A 20,623-nucleotide genomic window follows, 5' to 3' on the forward strand; every position below is an offset into this window, starting at 1 on the left:
CTGCTGGCTTGGACCCACCCTTTGGATTCCATGTGCTTCCAAACCAACTGGATTGTCCATGCTGTGTTTCTAGTTCTGCATCTTCAAGCACTTGTATCTGGCACAACTCCTTGGGAAGTGGGACCCTGCAGTCAAATGGCCCTCAGCTGAGTGCTGAACCCACCAAATTCCTTCCGGAGGCTATGCACACTCTTCCCAGAACTCCATTCTCATGGACACTCTCTAGTTTATAGTTTAACTCTTCAGGGATCATGTGACAGTTAAAGTAAGGAACATGCAGGCTTTGCAAAGGAACTTCTTAAAAAGACACACACAGATTAGAAAGCTGAAGAGTTACAGATCTAGGGAAAAAATGCAAACCCCTAAATTCAATTCCCTCCCTCAGGGTCCTCACCACTCCCAAGAAAGTTCATTGGGTTTTGGTCAGTATCCTTTAGGGATAAGGCAAGCCCCTTCTGTGCTCCCAGTTCCTTCAGCTAAGTCTTGTGTTTTAAGACAGGAATAGCCTCTTCCTATCTTAAAAACCACACCTCTTTTAAAAGCAGTCTGACAGCTTTTCCTTCTTGTCTTCTTTTGTTGGGATTTTCCATTCTCCAACCCTGAGGTCTATTAAAGTTAAGCACTCATTGTTCCCCTAAGAGAGGGCTATTCAAGGCTCCTACCTCCTTGATAGGCCTGTTTCAGTTTCCTAGACAGAGGCCTTTAAACCGTGGGACAATGCACTCTACAGGGGTGTGTTTTCTAAAGTGCACTAACTGGTCCGTGTACACCCTGCTGGTGTGCTTTAACATAATGCTGTTTGAAACAATTCTACATTAAAGCACGTTAGGGAACCTTTAGTGAGGATCTATATGGACCAATTAATGCACAACACATAAGTGTGCTTTAGAATACCAGTCAGTCAGCCTAAAAGCACAACCAGCTCCCCTTGAGTAGTTTTTGGTTCTCACATCACCGTTCTTCTGCCCCCTTTCTTACCTGACAATTCCTTTCCCACATGAACAGTTGAAAATGGTGCCTGCCTCCCCTGCTATGTATCTAACTCTGGGAACAGAGCAGTTAAATACAGCAGAAGAGGGAAAAAAGATGCCCTTGCACAGTAACTTGTAGTAGAAAGAATAGCACTGAATCCATTGCTCAGTCTCCACTGCCTGGAACAGAAGTGCTCTTGTGTGGGACAAAACAAGAATTCAGACTGTCCCAGTCAAAACAGAACTGCTCATAAAAATGGCCATTTATCTGAGCATGGGGATCCTAAATTTGAATCCTAGCTCTTTGCAAGAACACTTATTGTGGCCTGAGCTGGTCCCTTAACCTTTTCCACCTCAGTTTCCCAAATGTGAAATGAGGGTAAGCCCTGGTCTACACTTACCGGGCAATTCGGCGGCAGTCGATGGGAGTTACGCAAGCTACATAGAGTAGCTTGCGTAACTTCCGTCAACTGCTGTGCTTCCCTTCTGCATGGTGTCTTCACTGCACTGCGCCGACGGGAACCGTGTTCCCGATGCAGCGTTACACCACTTGAGGAGGTGATTTTACTGCGTCGACTTCTGGATCGACTGAGCGGATCTTCACTGACTGCTCAAGTCGATCCAGATAAGTCGATCTGACGGAGGCAACTTTGCTGCCATTAGTGTAGACATACCCTAATAAATTACATGCCTCCCAGGGATGTTGGGAGGATTAACTAGTAAATGTTTGTACAATGGTTTAATCATTAAATTAAAAAATTTAAAAAAAAATTTAAAAAATTAAAAAAAACAATCATTAAATATCATTATGAAGTGTTAAGAATCAGGTTTCTTATTTCAGTTGAAAACCCTCATCAATAGCATACTTAGCCATGACACAAAACTTACCTTTAGGATTTGTTATTTTGCTGTTAATGACCCAGTTCTCTCTAATTATAGTGCAGCTGTACATAACAAAAGAAGCAGATTTCTTCAACTGTAGATGTTAAATTGTCATTTCTTCCAGGCCTTCAACATACTATTCTCTCAGCAGCTGTGCAGAAGACTTCTACCCAGCTTAAACACTCTGGTTTCCATGTTTTCTAATATCTGATTACAGTTTAATAGAAACACTAGATACAATAGCTCAGTGATAACAGTGATATTTGGTCAACGATTTTTTCAAAACTTTAAAAATTGCTACATCACAGATCTTGAATTGTGAGATAATTAAGATATGGACCAGGTTGCTGTAAATATTAAAACAAGTAAAATTTAAGAAACAGAACACATCTACTCATGATTGTAAGAATGCAAGAAAATGATTTCACATATCAGAAATATAATTTGTGTTATGATACATGAATGGACTAAATGCTATAAAGAGTTGACTGGTAGGGTGCAATAGGTGTTAAAACCATGGTATGTGTCTTCTCATTTCTGTTCTGAATAGACTGAAGAGTAATCATGCCAAACAGTTTGATTTTGCTGACAAGTTCTCACACACAGTGTTGGTATATCAAAAATTTCTGGTGAATTTTGACAGCCACATTTATTTGCAAAAGTGAGGGTCTAAACGTCAAAATTCAGCTTGGTAACAATTATTTTTTAAATCAGCAGGTTCAAGTTATGTTTGAAAAAGTTGTTACCAACTTTTAATAAAAAATGCCTGTAGATCTTATATAGAATATTGATTCTGAGACTTCCATCTAGTCTATTGTTGCTCTTGGAAAATGCCGGAACAACAACTGTGGATACTGTCAATGTGCCTGTACAAAGTGGAAAAGCTGCTAGCCAATTTGTGCCCTTTCTATGGGGAAAGTACATCAGGGATTTCTACCACCTTTTGATTGCACTAAATCCATTTTTTTTTTTTTTTTTAAATAAAAGTGCATTAATTGGGGAAAACAACAAGATTTGTGGTTTGAATCACTAATTTGAACTGCCTGCCCTGATGGTTTCCATTAAAATTCCATTAATGTTGGCTAAGGCTTATGAACATTTCTGGAAACTTCAAAAGAATTTCCAAGAACTGCCTTGTGATAGACATGTAGGTGATATGTAATAATTTTATGAGCCCTGTAAGTGACCTGGTCAGTGCGCAGAAATTATTGTACACTGAAGTAGTGAAATGTTTATTTGTACACCTAGAATGCTAAAATTCAATGGGGTCTGTTCAGGAAGGTGATAATGGTTTTCCAGATAAAAACAAGCACACACTTGAAATAATTCCAGGCTCTAGTCTGAAGTAACACAGCTGTTTAGCCAGGCTGGGAGGCTAGAGATCAAATGAATTAACAACAGTTAAAAGATGACTGGATTCCTGAGAAGGGGGATGAATCACTAGGGGTAATCCAGAGAATGTCAATGAGCTCTGAGAGGGAGCAAAGTGAGCAGAGACAAAAGAGTCTATAGCAGTGTTTCTTAACCTGGAGTTTTAGAGGGGTCGCAAGTGCAGAGCTGGTATTGGGGGTGGCAAGAAAGGTAATTGCCTGGAGCCACAGGGGCGCCATGAAACTAAGTTACATGCCTCAGCCCCGTGGGGGTGGGACTCAGGCTTCAGGGGTACAGTAGTTTGGAAAGGTTAAGAACCACTGGTCTATAGGGAATTAGTCCTCCAGGATCCCCATGTAGAATATGGGTAGATATCTGGCAAGCATATAGGTTGGTTTATTGTTCTTAAGATGTTTTCTTTTAAATGCTTTTGTTCTAAATAAATGATACTGTTCTTGAAGGAGGCTGTTTAGTCACTGGATTAACTGTTGTCACTGCATTCAGAGGGAACAATACTGCAGGGTATACACCTAAGTCTGGCCTGCTGAGGTAAATCACAATTGATACCATGGGACTGCCACCCAGGACCGATCTGAGAATGGGAGAATTGCACAATTTTATCCTGGGCTCAGGTGACTGCTTGAGGCCTGAAACCTAAGAGGTTGGTGCACTCGACAAGACAAGTAACTTTAAAAGAATTTCCAGAGTGCCTTACAATTTTATTCAGATGTAATGGAAAGATTTATTTTTCTTATAAAATCTTAGCTTTTCCTCAGTCTTACCTTTTTTGTTTACATGCAAAACCCCCCAAACACATTCCTGTTCCCCAAAGCACCTAGAAAAGTGATGGCCTAAAATGATCAGATGGCAAGAGAAGAACAAACAGCAATTCCAAGACAGGAACTGTTTTATCATAGCCATAAACTTAGCAAATCCCATGGAACTAATCAATCAGTAAAACTGCCAAATAGCTGATTGTGAACAACATTTTTTTTTTTTTTTTTTGCATTTTGTCTACTTACTTATTTGTAAATTCAAATTTTTGTTATACAGCCTACTGAACCTTTGCCACATCAGAGATTTGAGTAATTAATCAGAGCTCCAACAGGTTAACCTATCATTCTGTGGACTTGTTCTTGCAGCACATTAAATACAATGTAATTTTCTAGAGAGCAAGAGCCCTGTTTTGTAAGAGTCCAATCCAACTTCCACTCACTTCAGCAGTTTTGGATCAGGCTGTAATGGAAGAGTTTCTTTGAAAAAGGACAGGCAAAACATGCAGAATAGAAGAGTCAGCAATAAGAACTGTTGACATATGCCAACAAAACTGTAAAAAAGGTTTTAATCATCAGCTGAACATTTAATGTTTCCAAAACTGCCAAAAGGAACTCCTCAGAAATGTATGCATGTATGTGTGAAGGAGATTAATTTAACATTTTAAAAGGACAGTTTCCATTTTTAAAAATAGAAACTTAACGTTTTAGTGACCACTTTCTATCTGCACATAATAAAAATTTCTTTTTAAATAAGCATTTACCAACAAGTATTACCAACATACTGTATTTCTTTCCCACTAACGCCTTGTCTACATTACACATTTTGCCAGTACAACTTTGCCAAAATACCCCCTTAATGTAGATGCTGTGTAAGCCAACAGAAGGAGCTTTTCTTTTGGCATAGTGTAGTGGACCCTCCTTGTCAGGTTAAGAGGGAGGACACTCTGATTTGCTGTGTCAGCTGGCTAGGGCAGACAGTGATCAAAGTCTGGGCTCTGACCCTCTTGGTGGGGCAGAGCAATAAGCAGTCTTTAGCCTAATCTCTTGGCTAAGGCAGACAGCAAACACAGTTTGGGGGCTTGCAATCTTCTGGCTGGGGCAAGTCACAAACAGGACACAGGCCTTCTGGCCTAAGGTGAATAGGCAGCCACCCCAGAGTTGGGATTGGCAGCAGGGGCATAGGGAGACCTGGGCCCACCCTACTCTAGCAGGTGCCAGCCCAGTGCTCTAACAGTGGCAGGGGAATCCCACCACTAGGTCACCGGGGATCCTGTCGAAACAAGCTGACTCGTATTGCAACAGCACAACCTGATTAAGGTCTGGTTCTCCTGGGGTACTTTCTACCACAGTCCATTGCTGTGGCTCTGTAGTCTGCAGGTCCTCAGTCTCCTCAGCGTAAGTGGCAGAAGGTAGTCCCAGCAACTCTTCCCCATTCTCAGTCTCCTCCAGAGGCAGGTCACTACACAGCTCGGGGTCTGGTCTGGAGTCCTGCAGCAGGTTCGAGACATCCACCTCCTTCATTGGCTCCAGCCCAACTGAGCTAATGGGCCTGCTTGTTATATTTCCTGTCCCTCACCTCTGCTTCTGGCGCAGGGGGCCGAGCTGGCTTGGCTCTGCCCACCAGGGAGACTATAGTGGACCCTCTGTGTCAGGCTCAGAGGGAGGCCACTCTGCCTCACTACACACAGTAATGCCTCCTGACACACTTCTCTTGGCATAGTTGCGTCTACACTACCAAGTTTTGTCAGCATAGCTATGTCAGCTAGGGTGTACATTTTCATCCTCTCCCCTCACATACATCCTAACTGACACAGATATGCTGACAAAACTCTCCAATACCACTGTTATAACTCATGTATCAGTAGAGTCAACATTTGCTTGTCTTTCAGCATAAGTAAAAGCTATTGTCATACAGTGGGTGCAGGAAAGAGAGAAGGAAACCTGTTTATCAAGTAGAAAATTGAACCAAATGAGGAATGTACCTATGAGGTCATTGTCACAGTTCAGGGGAACTGCACCTATATTTCTCCTAACTGGTCCAACAAGGGCGTCCGCTCTCAGGCTTCCAGCTTCCCAGCTGCTGCCTTTCTTGGGTGGAGACCTATGTCTCACTCCCTTCTGATCAGGGTATTTCCAGGCTGCACTGTTCCCTGCATTCACTGTGTTACTTCCATCCACTTTGAAAGCAGGACTATCCAAGCTCCCTTAAACTACCTTCACAACTGGAGTTCTCTCAGCCAGTGGTTTCCTGAACCTCTTGCTTCCAGTCACATGACTGGAAGCAGGAAGTTCAGGGTTTTCAGCTAGCCCACCCATGTCAGAAAGAGGCCCTGCCAGAAGATCAGATCTGGCTACGCCCCTGCAATGGACCCCAAAGATATTAAGCCATATTCAGTAAGGTTTAACTTAATTCCATATGGTTTGGTTAGGATATTACAGCATAATGTCCATCCATCACAGTCACTGTTGACCTTAGTGCTCTGTTTTTCTAAATTATTTTTTCCAAAATATGGGCAGGAATTAGTTCTCAGGCTTCTGAATCTAGCTATTAAAACACAACTAGAGAGAGGCTATGTTAATTGACTTTTAATTTCAGGCTTGAATAAATTTAATATCATGCTTTAATAGATCAGCATAAATTCAATGTTGTGAAAGCATAATTCACAACATTGTAAAAGAAACCTATAAATAGTAAACCCACCATTCAGAGCAAGGACAAAAAGAAGACCAAGAATTCAGGATGCCCTGCAGATTAGTGAATCTTCCTCTAACACAGTGAGACAGATTCAGCAAACCAGGCTCAACCAGTCACACCCAGGAATATGATAATAGTTAAATCATATCAAATGCCATAAGGAGGGAGGTCTGGACAGTCAAAAGAAGGGTCTTGATGGGGAATTCTGAGAAACTCTGAAATGTATCACATACTATGAAGGTATAAGGGATACCATTCCCTTCTGGTCAGAGGTAGCCAGTTAGCTAGCTGACTAACTGGCTGATTAGCCCTGCTCACTGCACATGAGAAACAGCTAGAACTTAATTAGCTGACACTTATAAAAGAGGGCAGCACAAAACACAGGACAGCTGCAACACTTTCCAGAAAGCTGAGGGGCCAGGGGATGTGCTCTCAGTGGATTGTTTCTAGTGCTACTGCAGAGACAAATGGACAAAAGGGAGACTGGGTCAAGTCCTTTATTGCTGAGGCTCTGAAGAAAGACCCAGGAAATGTTGGGCTGCAGAAGTTACAGGTGTTGGGGACATGCTTGGGAAAGGGCTTGGCTTGCAGCAACTTTTGAAAAAAGAATCTGAGGTTTTGATTTGTTTTGTTTTGTTAAGGCGGCTTAAAACAAAACAACAAACGCTGTGGCAAACTTTCTCTGGATTCTTTGAAAGAGCTCAAACTGGATTACTCCAGGGAGTCAGCTCAGCAAAAGCAAACCCTGGTCTGGTAGGAGGGCACTATAAGATAGTATATATGGAAAGGGTTGGGGCCTAATCTGAAAGAGGTTCCAAAAATAAGAGCTCTGACCAGAGCCACTTGCACAAATTACTGCATTATTTTGAGTTTACTACAAGACTGTGGTTTTGGCAACAGCAGGTAAGAAAGTGAATTTACACAGCAGTTATATGCTTTACTTTTATGACTTCCAAGAAAGATTGTTTAGAATTGCACAACCTAACTACAATAGGTAACACTCCTTTAGTATATCAATAACTGATGCAACTGAATTCATTTTTTTCCTATTCAGCTTGTCAATACACACAAACTCTACAATAGAAAGACCAAAAATAATCAAAACAGAATTGTATATGATAAACTCTGATCCTAATGAACTAATCTGGTCATTTCATTTGGATATTAGATGCTCTCATCTGAGGTCAGCTCTCCAAATACCAGCCTTTAATCATCAGAATGTTGGCACTTCATCTTCAGACTCTATAACTTTGCATACAAAATAGCAGTTAAAGCGCCTTTGTTGTTTTACTCTGCAGTGCTGACAAATTGTATAACAAAAATAGTTGCAGTCCAGATGATCACAGAGAATAACTGAGGTTATAAATTATGTTCCCTAATACTTTCGGGCACAATCATACACGTTATTTGGGCATGTACAAATTTCTGAGAGTATCTCCTCTGTTACAAGATCTATGCACTAGATACCTGTACTGTATTGCTGACTGAAACAATGGGATTGCACTGGTGTAAGTAACAGGATGGTATTGAGATCACAGTACCCATTCTATTTCACATTAAGCCCTGGAAAAAAAAATGACAATAGCATATCTGTTTAAGGAACCTAACAGATACAAATGGACAACCAAGGACAATACACCAAGTTTGTTATCCATGTACACTACATGACTTTCTTCTGTAAACACCATTGTATTCCTCCTGCAGCTCAAATAGTTACCTAAAATACTGATGGCATAACCTGTATAACGGGTCAGACTATTAACTAGTTACAGAAAGATTTAAATAAAAGAAGTTGGCCTGAATTATTTTGCCAAGTAATATTTATTAAGAAACAGTGATACTTACTATCCATGGTGTGAAAACCACATCAGTTTGTGCAGGCAAGAAACTATCAGTTTGACTTTTTGGGTCTGTCTACACATTGAGTTATTCAGGAACAGCTTTACCAGGCCCTGTGATTTACTACACCTCACCAAGTCTTCCTACCCTTTAGGGCATTATTAACTCAATGAATAGCTAAACTGAGGCGATCCATTTTCTACTGACACACATGTTAAGGCCAATGTATGTACTCCATTACAGCACTGTTAAAGCCAGCATTCAGCCTTAAGCAAAATAGCTAAGAAACAGCTATCTCCTGAATTACAGGGCAGTACAGTAAAGTTTATACAACAAATGACCTCTAAACTCACTCAAGATGTACAATGAAATCTAACAGCTCTGTTAAAGAGTATCCAGATATGCGAAAATACATTTATCAGAATAAGATCCATCTACATTTTTACCAGAATATCTTTTGGTGTCAATTATTTTAGAAAGATTTCAGTTAAGCCATTTGAAGAATGCTTTAAGCCAACCCTTTTTTATTTATAACATTTACTGTAACTTCTACACACATCTAGCCAGCTACTGAATCTATGATTAATGCTAAGCAGAAGAAAGAAGGATATTTTCTAGTTACAACTTCCATTTCATTCCTGCATGGCAGATAAAAGCAAGTCATTACATGTTCTAGTCGAATACTTCTCACGCTCCATTTCAGTTTATTAGCATGGCATGACCGAATCTCACTCTACAAACACCACTTCTTAAAAAGTGCTCTGGGAACTGACTTTACCAGAGGTCTGCCTATATGCTTCTCAGTGGAAAGGGGGTGGGGGGTGAGGGGAAATCAGAGCCATAGTGGTGATATCTTTGCATTAATATTTAAAAAAGAAACTAAAACCATTAATAATGATTTCTATACCTCTGTCAAACCAAAGTTCCCAAATTCAACTCCAGGACCTTTCAGTCAAAATTGATGAACAGTTTTACATAGAAAGAATTGACATGTATTAAAATTCCATGATAGCAGCACTGAAATAATTTATGACATACTCAAAATGTAAGTCTTATTTTCAATTACTCAGCTTTCTGGGGGGGAAAATTACTTTGAGCTCAAAGTCTCAATGCTTATTTTCAAATCAAAGGAATTTTTTTGGAATTCATTGGTAAGCCTTGTGGCAGCCATTTCTGGGTAAAGGCTTTCTCTGACTGAAATAAGAAAGGTGATACTATTTGCACTTAGATAACTCAACAAGTCTAGAGCTTTAAAAGAAAAGAAACATTTAAAAGAAATCATGCACTACGCTAAATTGGAAGAGATTAGTTGACAAAGCTTTAGTTCAGTGAATATAGTACACTACATTTGTTCAGTAAGCAGTGTAGCTGTTGCTGTGTCTGTCCCAGGATATTAGAGAGACAAAGTAGGTGAGGTAATATTTATTGGACCAACTTCTGTTGGTGTGAGAGACAAGCTTTCCAGCCACACACAGCTCTTCTTCATATCTGCAAGGTACTTTAAGAATCAAATGCAAGATGGAACAGATTGTTTAGCATAAGTAGTTAGCACATATTCTAAGGGACCATTCAAGGTAAAGTGGCCCGTTAAGACCTCTGCAGTCATGGGACAAAAAGGAGGGTTAGTGGGTTACATACAGATTGTTGTAATAAACCATAAATCCAGTGTCTCTGTTCACTCTATGATTTTTAGTGTCTAGTAGAGTTATGAATTTCAGCTTCCAGTCTCATCATTTGAAAGTGTTGTGCAGGTTTCCATTGAGGATGTGGCCTGACAGGTCAGATATAGAATCATCACTTTGTGAAAAATATTCACCACAGGCATTTTTGTCTTTATTATTTTCCTGGGAGCGTTTAAACAAGAATGTAGTGATTGTCTGGTTTTACCCACATAGTTGTTATTGGAGCATTTAGTGCACTGAATGAGGTACATCACATGTTGTGATAGGCAGGTGTAGGACCCATGGCTCTTGAAAGCTGTTGTGGGAGGTGTTGATTGATCATTGTAGCAGAGGTGCATGTCTTCAGGTTTTGCATCTGTTGTTCTGGCAGGGTCTGCTGCCGTGCTGAGTCAATGTGTTTTGGTCTGTGGCGACCTTCTTCTGATGATACCACCTCTTACAATTTTACCACATCTCCACTGACAATCATAAAAAAAAAATCATCTGACTGGAGGACACATAGTGGACAAAACTACACTTTCAATCATTACATTTATTGTCTCAGGAAAAAAAATTGCCTGTGAAATCCTTAATCACCACATCCAACATACTCTCTCTACCGCTGAGTGACAACTACATTAATGAGGCCAACTGAGAACTCTCAGATACCACCTACTATAAAGAACTCAAAGACAATCCACACCACAATTTACCCAGGAACTCATCAGCAAATCCTTCCTGAAACAACTACAAGAGAAACTCCACAAATGCATCCCCCACAAACCCACCCCAGGGACCTCCTACATGCTTCCCAAGATACACAAACAAGGAAACCCAGGCAGACATCATATCTGGCCATAGCACACTTACTAAGAACTATCAGGCCTCATAGAAACCATTCTCAAGCCACTCACCACCACACAAAGGGACAGCTTCCTCCAGGACACTACTGACTTCCTACAAAATACTCTGCAACATTAACAGCATCCCTCAGATCATCATCCATGCCACCATGGATGTCACTTCTCTATACACCAGCGTCCTTCACAATGATGGCACAGCTGCCTCCCTCAATATTTATAAAACAATGGACAACACTCAGATATTGATGCCAAACATCCATTTCACCCTCACCCACAACAATTTTACATTCAACAACAAATATTTTCTCCAAATCACAGGAACAGCCATGGGTACTAGGATGGCTTCCCAGTATGCCAACCTCTTCATTGGCCACCTTGAAGAAGAATGTCTGGACAAACTCACCACAAAACCAATGGATACATTGATATTTTCATCTTCTGAACAGATGGCTTAAACTCTGATGCCTCCAGCTCAGAGCAGCAGTAGGGGGCTCACTGAAGGAGCTGGGAAACTGACAAGAATGTCAATTTCACTGCTGGTAGGCTCCCTGCTGTGAAATTGAGCCCTGCATTTGGCTCACAGCTCAGGCTCTAACTCCAGCCTGAGGACTACAGCTGGGAGCCCAGTGCCCGGCTACCAAATGGGAAGTGGGCCAGCTGAGAGCCCAGCCTGGGCTGAATTTCATAGCAGGGAGCCTAACAGCACTGAAACTGACATTCTTGTCAGTTTACAACTCCAGCTCTGAGCCCCTTGCTGTTCTGAGTCAGAGGCAGAAGTGAAACTGACAAGAATGATAGCCAATAGGGACCTTAGTAACACAATGTCTCATGGCGGTGAACTTTTTATGATGGTGTAGCAGGCCACTTCCTTAGGTGGAAGCAGCATTCCACTGTAGACATTGACATAACTGATTGACATAAAAGATTATGTTGACCTAACTCTGTAGTGTAGACCAAGCCGTAGTCATTTCCCAAAAGTACGTCATAGATAAAGTCCTGAAAAACCTCACCTACTAACCACCCCAATCCTTTCTGTGTTTGCACAGGGATCTAAGCCATAGATAGGGTGAATGGCTTCATATCTGAGACCTTCACCCAAACCTTCAGCATTTGCTGGGGTTGCACCACACAGGGTTTAACAAGAGTTCTCTCTGTTCCTGACTCTTTCCACACCAGGAATGTCTTCCCATTGATCTCCAACTTCCATTCCCACCAGGGATCATGTGTACCCGAGCTCAGGAGCATTCAATAGGACATATACACTGGGGCCTGGAGTGGGAGCCCATCTGCCACCACTCTCTGTGTCCCTGAGGACCTAGGTTACACAAGGTCAGTTACACAAACAGTTCACTCTCTGAGTCTGAGTCACAGGCTGCCTGACTGGATGGACAGAGGCTGAGTTAGTCCCTCTGTCCTGGGCATTTGCCCCCAAGTGACCAGCATGAAGACATTCATGTGCTAATATGTGCTAACTTCCCCACAGAGCTAACTGGGTACAACCGTTCACAGGGTTGCCCATTTTCTTTAACAAAACAAAAAAAAACACCTTTTCCCCGTTTTCCCTTTCTGGGGCCCCTCCAGGATAACTTTTTTTTAATGCTCTCTAGAGTGGAGTCTGACCTTTGCTCAATTGAAAAACAGCTGGCAACTAACAATTGGAATAGTGTCCTTAGTTACAAGCATTACCTTCCCCACCCTTGGCCCTGAGAATGGGTTGCCTTCAACTGCCTTGTAGGAGCTGGAGTCTTGGCCCCTACCACACCTGGAAGCACATTGCTCCCTCTCTCAATAATTTTTGGGATCCCCTTTTGCTGCAGGTTACATTGACAGACTTAGCCACAAAAAAGAAATCATTGCCTACAAGTATGTCAGTGGTGATATCATCCACCACTCATATTTAAATCACTTTCTAAACCTTCACATTCTACATGCACTTTAGCTAAAGACACAAGAATCCTAGATCCTCCTCCTAACATAAGCTCTGCCATTAGGCCAGGCGCCATGTCAGCCTCTTAGACCACACTCTGTTTAACCAGAGAATCTGTGCACCCAAATCCTTCCCTCTTATACATTCTCTGTCATTGATTTTGACAGCCTTAGTAAGTTTCATATCTGCCTCTGCAGGGCTAGTTCTCATTTGATGAATTTTGTAAGCCGTAAGCGCCTCTGGCAGGGGTACCTCTGGGGCTTCTGTGCTGAGGACAGCTACATTAACATGGACTGGCAGGGGCTTAGTTTCTCTCATCTTAGGGCACTGACTTTTCAGGTGCTCAGTGGAATTACACTGGTAACACCTTTTTGGGCCCTCTTCCTTCACAGGAGGTTTGTGATGGGGATTACCAGGAGAGGAATGACTCTGTGGAGGGGAGTGTCTAGCCTCCCAACCACCTTCCTTTTTCTCAGGGGTAAAACAGGGTTCCCCCCTTCCCATTAATTTTGTACCCCTCTTTCTATGGCTTATGCTGCTTAGACATCTGGGCTTGGCAGAGTAGCCATCTCTGCTACAGATTTATCCCGACATTGTTTTACAGCATCACCACATATACTCAAGAAATGCTCTTCAACAAAGTGATCAAACAATTGTTCAAAACTTTTAACATCCTTACCATTTTTCTCATTAGGTCACACATCCTATAAACATATTCACTATTACTCACGTTAGCATTCCTTTTTGACTCCTAAATTTCACCCTATACACCTGAGGAGTAACTTGGAACCTTTCTAAAAAACAGTTTCTTTACATTTAGAATATATTAAAACTTCCTGAGTTGGCATTTCATTAAATACATTTCAAACTTTACCAGACAATTTTGCAATCAGTGTGGGAACCTTTTTCTCCCCAGGAATATCGTGAACTTCACATAGCTTTTCACGGTGGTGAAGTATTCCTCAATGCAGTCTGTCTCTTTATATGCAGGACATAGCTGGCTCCAGTTGTGGATTCTTGTAGTGAAGAGGGATGTTGGTGACTCTGGGATTGTTCCGTTTTGCTAACACTTCCAGACTGTATTTTCTTTCACTCTTCTTCTCCTCAGCCTCTTTGGCTTTCAGCTCCATGGCTCATTTATGGGCTGCTTCTTCTTGGGCAGCAGCTGCCCCTTTTTCTTTCAGCGCCAACTCCTTTTCTTTTAGTCTCATCTCTGCTTCTCATATTCAGTGCTTGTGTTCATTCTCTTTTCCTCTGCCTGTAATCTGAACAGATCTAATTTTGCAATTGTTTCACACTTCCTCACCTTTATACTTTTCTGTTCCTATTTCCCTTTTCCGAAATAAGCAAACAGAAAACAAACTGCAACCTTTTCCTTGACTGTTTTCAGCCACCACATCTGAGACTCACCTAAAATAACTATACCAGTGCTTAAGTGTGAACCTCACCTAAAATAAGCTGTGCATATACCCTACTATTCGCTGTGTCCCTGTGACATTACCTAGGATACAATCTGGACAGATGGACAGTTGTATGCCTTTAATATTCCATCCTGGGGTGTCTTTTACACTGCTTTGCTATGAGAAAACCACTCCTGCTCCTGGTCACACACAGCCTCTGGCATGCAAAAACACTCCCTCCCAGCTGAATTACATGAATGCTCTGTCTAGCCACTCATTTACATACAGAGTGACACCAGCAAACTCCCAGTCCCAAACTTGTTCCCAGAAATGTGTGTCTTGTACTGCCTGGCTCTTTACCAGACAATGCAGTGTAAGCTCATATAAAGTCCATAATTTCATCAATGGAAAATGATATGCACAAACCCTGTTATTTCAAATGGAGGCTCTCCAACACCTCAATGCAAAAAACACACTGGTTTAGATAAAAACAACAGACGTTCATTAACTACAGGAAGATTTTATGTGACTACAAGCATTGAGGCAAAGTCACAATTGGTTACAAAGAAAATAAAAGATAATATGTAAACTAATACCTAACTTGGCAAACTAAATGGATTCAAAGCAAAGGTTTTATTTCACTATATGCTTATAGCAGTCTGTACTGGCTGAAAAGCCTCCCAGGCAGGACCCCTTCTCCAGTTCAATGATGCTTCCTTTGTCTTTCAAGCGCTATTGCTGCAATGAGTAGAGGTGGGGGGGGAGAGGTGATTTGGAGACCACTGTTTATCCTTCTTATACCCTTCTCCCCTGCTTGAGGATTATCTTCCGCTGGAGTTCAGGCAACAGCCAGTCTATTTACACAGAAACTCCCAGCTGTTCCATTGTCAGTGTGTAAAGTTCTTGCTCACACCCTTCTTCCTACCAAAGAAGGACTGCTTACCTAAGTGATAGTCCATAATAGTTCATCTGATTTTGCTGATACTTGACTGGGGTGACAGTATGTTTGTCTCTGAAAAACCGGTTTGGGTCTGCTTTTCTTAAACTTGGAGCATGTTATAGCAATGTTATACAGTAGAATCTTATAACTTTACATACAATGTTGATAGACATATTTTACAAGGACAATAATGTTCAGTAGATTATGGGCTTTCAAATGATACCTCACAAGGCATACTTTGTACAACATTTATCATAGTCTTGTAAAAATGATGAACATGGGGTACAATCTGAAACAATCATATTAGATAGTGTGGATTTATTGTATTAGCTCATCTTTTGAAACGCAAGAGACAAAGCAGACAGTTAGCACTCTGCAAGACTAACATCTTTTGGACATGGGCAGTAAACATTAGAATGGAGTTAAGAGGCATCCTAATAGAAATCCTTCCCCATCCCTGAACAATAGAAAGGCATGTGGAAGATGAAGATTGTGAATTCAAAGAACTACATGGTTGAAGAAAGTGTAACCAAACATGAATGACATTCTACCTATCTACAGCGGCAATTTTCATTTTAATTACAGAAAAATCTTATATCTACTTCTCAATTTAACTGTGAAATTCTGAATGAACTACTCATTGAACTGAACTAGTTTAATAAACGGACATGAAGAAAATATTCCATTTGCACCTGGAGTAGAGGCCACTGCAGTCAAAAGCTGATTTAGCATGTGAAAAAATTCTGGTTCCAGGTGCTTAGCCAGTGACTACCACCAGTTTAGAACTGTGACTTTCTTTAAAACTTGGCAGCAAACATATACTACATATTTTTTCTGTTACATTTATAATCTAATAAAATCATTTAAATTAAAGCCTTAACATAGGTCATCATCAATTTCAAATTTAATTTTAAATAGATTTATTTTAAAAAATAAACTGCATTTAACTTGAACAAAAATCTGAATTTTAACTCTTTTTTAAAATCACTTATTTTCAGCCACCCTACACACACACAAGTAATACTTGGCTAAGGTGATGTGTGGCTAACTGCCATAGTTACCACATGGTTGTCTTCCTGGAATAAGGTCATAATGCTTATCTTACTGTGTAGATAGACCAAGTCCACTCAACATCTGTGTTGCCCTCTCAGATTTATGTGCATTCTAAAATGCATTGCTTCAGGCATTCTTCATAGGAAGACCTGGCCAATTTGTCCAAGATTACTGATAAACACACTTAGGCAGCATGTAATTGCACACACCCAGGTGCTGCAAGGTTCTGTTATATGAAAACGGCTTGCTTGGGGATAGATTAAGTGAGGATTCAAGGACAGTTGAGTCTCTTTCATAATGACTATACATTAAAAGATTTTTTGGATCCATAAAGTGTAACGCGAAGTGATGTAATGTAGCATAATGCAGGCATGGTATACACTTCTAAAAGTCTGTTGGTATGATTACATTTCAACCTAGACAGCTGCACATTATGTATTTTTCTACTGAGCTGAAACAGAACCCATTAAAACTAGTGTGAGCTTGTGTAATCGGCGAGTGATAAACCAACGGACTCAACGAGGGACACACCACTCTGTATTGACTTATTTACTCTGTTTGTTAAAACACTCACAATGTAACCCACATACTTAGTAATGTTCCCCCATTCCCTTACATCCCCTTGTATCTCTTAGCGCCCACACCATCACCCCCCATCCAGGATACCGCAGCTTATCTCTTGTTGTTCTCTCCTGACTCCCAATCACACCCCGTGCCCCCCCTCCCCCGATAACCTGCATACTATCCCTGAATGTTTTATATCTTTGTCTCTAACTTTATGGGTTACCTTTTGTTATTTTTGTTAAACATTCACTTTAATTAACTTCTTAAAAAAAAAAAAAACCTGAAGCAAAACGAAGTTCAGACAATTTCAGCAGTAATACTAGAAATATATTTTCATTCTTCAAAAACTGTCACTTTTAGCAATTTTTGTTCTCAACAATAAGATAAGAACATGATATTCTGCTTTATTAAAATGTTCATTAGTTGACAAAGTACAGATACAGCGTCAGATCCAACCCAAGTCTGCTGGAAGTCTAAAAAACTCAACTTGTTTAAACTAGATATAGCCAAATTTTTGCCCATCACCCTCTAGTCACCTACTGACAACTGCAGCCAGTGCCTGTCCTCAGAGAAAGCTGGGAATCCCCAGGCACCCTGACACATCATCAGAAGTTACTTAGAGTCACAGAAATGGTTTTGAGAGATTTTTGTGCCAACCTAAGTCCAGATCTAAGGCCAAAAATTGGTTGGCATTACAAATATCCAACTTTTACCTACACACTTTGTTGGAAACATTAAGATTGACAAAATGTATTAACTGAATTCTGCCTTTATCATCACCCAGATATAGAGGTGGTTTAAAAAAAAAAAAAAAAAGGAATTGAGATTTTTTTCTGGCCAAAAAAAAAAAAAAAAAAAAAAAAACCAACACATTTTTTAACGGAAGTTATAACAAGGTATTTGTCTCTTTCTCCAACCAGCTCTACAGTGATAGTTTTGGAAGAACACATTAGAAGGATAGTGTTACATTTTTACATTGGCTAATGCTTAAAATAGGTTTTATGTACTTAAATTGTAAGTAACTACTACCCAAGGAACCAGCAAAACATCAGCTGCCTCATTAAGGTTCACACAAGTTTGTTCCATACACCTTCACAATAATAGGAAGTCCCTCAAAACAGGAAGCTGGTTAAAAACCTTAGCCCATATTTCACAATACAAACTGGTAAACTAGTTCACAGTTATTTTCAGCCTGTGGTCTGCAGACCCCTGGGGGTCCACACACTCTGTATAAGAGACATGCAAAAGGTTGTCAGCATAGAACAGTGGTTTTCAACCTGTAGTCCATGGACCCCCAGGGGATCTGCAGACTATGAGTGAGATTTCAAGGGATCCACATCTCCGTTTTAAATTTGTAGGGGTCTGTGCAAATGAAAAAAAGTTGAAAACCACTGAGCTAGTCTGTATTATTTTTTTAACTGGAAGGTGAGCTACTAGTTACAAATGCACAACCAAGCCATCACTCCTTGACCATATACCTTGACTTTAGCAAAGCTTTTGATACTGTCTCTCACAGTATTCTTATCAGCAAGATAAAGAAGTATGGGTTGGATGAATGGACTATAAAATGGATAGAGAACTGGCTAGAGCATAGGGCTCAACGAGTAGTGATCAATGGCTCCATGTCTAGCTAGCAGCCGGTCACAAGGGGAGTGCCCCAGGGGTCGGTGCTGGGGCCGGTTTTGTTCAACATCTTCATTAATGATCTGGAGGATGGGGTAAATTGCACCCTCAGCAAGTCTGCAAACGACACGAAGCTGGGGGGAGTGGTAGATACCCTGGAAGGTAGGGATAGGATACAGAAGGACCTAAACAAACTGGGAGGATTGGGCCAAAAGAAATCTCACAAGGTTCAACAAGGACAAGTGCAGAGTCCTGCACTTTGGACGGAAGAATCCCATGCATAGCTACAGTTCTGCAGAAAAGGACCTGGGGGTAACAGTGGATAAGAAGCTGGATATGAGTCAGCAGTGTGCTCTGGTTGCCAAGAAGGCTAATAGCATATTGGGCTGCATTAGTAGGAGCATTGCCAGCAGATCGAGGGAAGTGATTATTCCCCTCTATTTGGCATTAGTGAGGCTGCATTTGGAGTAGTGTGTCCAGTTTTGGGGCCCCCCACTACAAAAAGGATGTGGACAAGTTGGAGAGAGCCCAGCGGAGGGCAAAAAGATGATTAGGGGGCTAGAGCACAAGACTTATGAGGAGAGGCTGAGATAACTAGGCTTGTTCAGTCTGCAGAAGAGAAGAATGAGGGGGGATTTGATAGAAGCCTTTAACTACCTGAAAGGGGGTTCCAAGGAGGATGGAGCTAGGCTGTTCTCGGTGGTGGCAAATGACAGAACAAGGAGCAAAGGTCTCAAGTTGCAGTGGGGGAGGTCTAGGTTGGACATTAGGAAAAAGTTTTTCACTAGGAAGGTGGTGAAGCACTGGAATGGGTTACCTAGAGAGGTGGTGGAATCTCCATCTTTGGAAGTTTTTAAGCTGTGGCTTGACAAAGCCCTGGCTGGGATGATTCAGCTGAGGTTAGTCCTGCTTTGAGCAGGGGGTTGGACTAGATGACCTCCTGAGGTCCCTTGCAACTCTGTGATTCCTAGGCTTAGCTTTGGCTCTGTTTCTAACTTACATTAAGTTGTGTGATGACTTTGTGCAAAGAACGTACATTCTGTGCCTCAGTTTCCCCAACTATGAAATGGGAATGCCATTTACCTACCGAGGAAGCGAAAAAGACTTCATTCAGCACTTGCTGGAAAACATTTAACCGACAGTAGCAAAGCTACAAGCACTCTGTCCAAAGCCAGGCAGACAGCCTCTTCTCTGCAGGACATACAGCGCGCAAAGGCTTCGTCGAGGCGGCCTATGCCCTGGGCGGAGATGCACCCTCGAGGCAACGTATGCAGGGCGCTAACGCTCTTATTTGAGCAGATGGGTCCCGTGACCCGATCGAACGGTTTGCAATGGGGTGCCCCCCCCCCAGTCCCTAACGACACCTGCATCCACCCTGTCCTACTGCCCCGCCCACTTCACTGCCTCTTCCTCCGCTACCCGCCCCCCCATCCGCCACCGGCAACCGCCCACTGCCTAGGCCCCGCCTCAGCACCCCCTTGCGCCCCCACTCCACCAGGCCCCTGCCCCCGGGCTGCTGCCCCCCGGCCATGCTGCCTCCAACGCCCATTGCCCCAGTAGCCTCACTCGCCCCCGCGAGGCCCCGCAGGGCTCGGGATCATTCACCTGTCGGCGCTGCGGGTCCAAGCCCCGGAGCAAGGCTGGGACTGGGCGGGGAAGCGCTCACAGCCTGCGCCGCAATCACAGAGCGGAGAGCTAACCAACAACACGGAGGACGCCGGCGGTTACACCCACACACGCCACGCCACGCCACGCCCCTCCCCCCCGACCACGCAGGGCTCCCCCAGCACGTCCCGCCTCCTAATCCGCCCCCAAACGGGTGCGGCGCATGCGCGGGACACGCCCCAGCTAATAGCGTCAGCGCTGAAAGTCCCCAACTCCCCTGCCCGCACGGGGATGTTCGTTTCTTTCGTCCAGGGGTGGTTCAGGCCACGTGATCCCTGTGCAGGGGGTCGGGGACCCATCCTCTCAGAAACGCTGCTTTAACCCCGCCCCCAACAACGTATCCCTAAGGAGGGGGGGAAAGCAGAGACGTGAGCAGCGGGCGGAACCGAGAGA

General features: G+C 42.3%; 1 protein-coding gene across 1 annotated transcript in view; it reads right to left on the bottom strand.

Annotated features, from left to right (window-relative positions):
* CPNE3 (copine 3) overlaps positions 1-20,261 on the bottom strand; it is a 62,657-nt gene extending 42,396 nt beyond the window's left edge. Inside the window, exon 1 of the mRNA XM_067553520.1 lies at positions 20,171-20,261. The gene's annotated coding sequence lies outside the window, so the exon portion shown is untranslated. The remainder of the gene's footprint in view (positions 1-20,170) is intronic.
* Positions 20,262-20,623: the final 362 nt, after the last annotated feature.

The sequence above is a fragment of the Emydura macquarii genome, unplaced genomic scaffold (genome assembly GCF_026122565.2).
Source record: "Emydura macquarii macquarii isolate MOO-44397 ecotype Brisbane River unplaced genomic scaffold, CSIRO-AGI_Emac_v2 contig_1477, whole genome shotgun sequence".
In the NCBI taxonomy this organism is placed as follows: domain Eukaryota; kingdom Metazoa; phylum Chordata; order Testudines; family Chelidae; genus Emydura; species Emydura macquarii.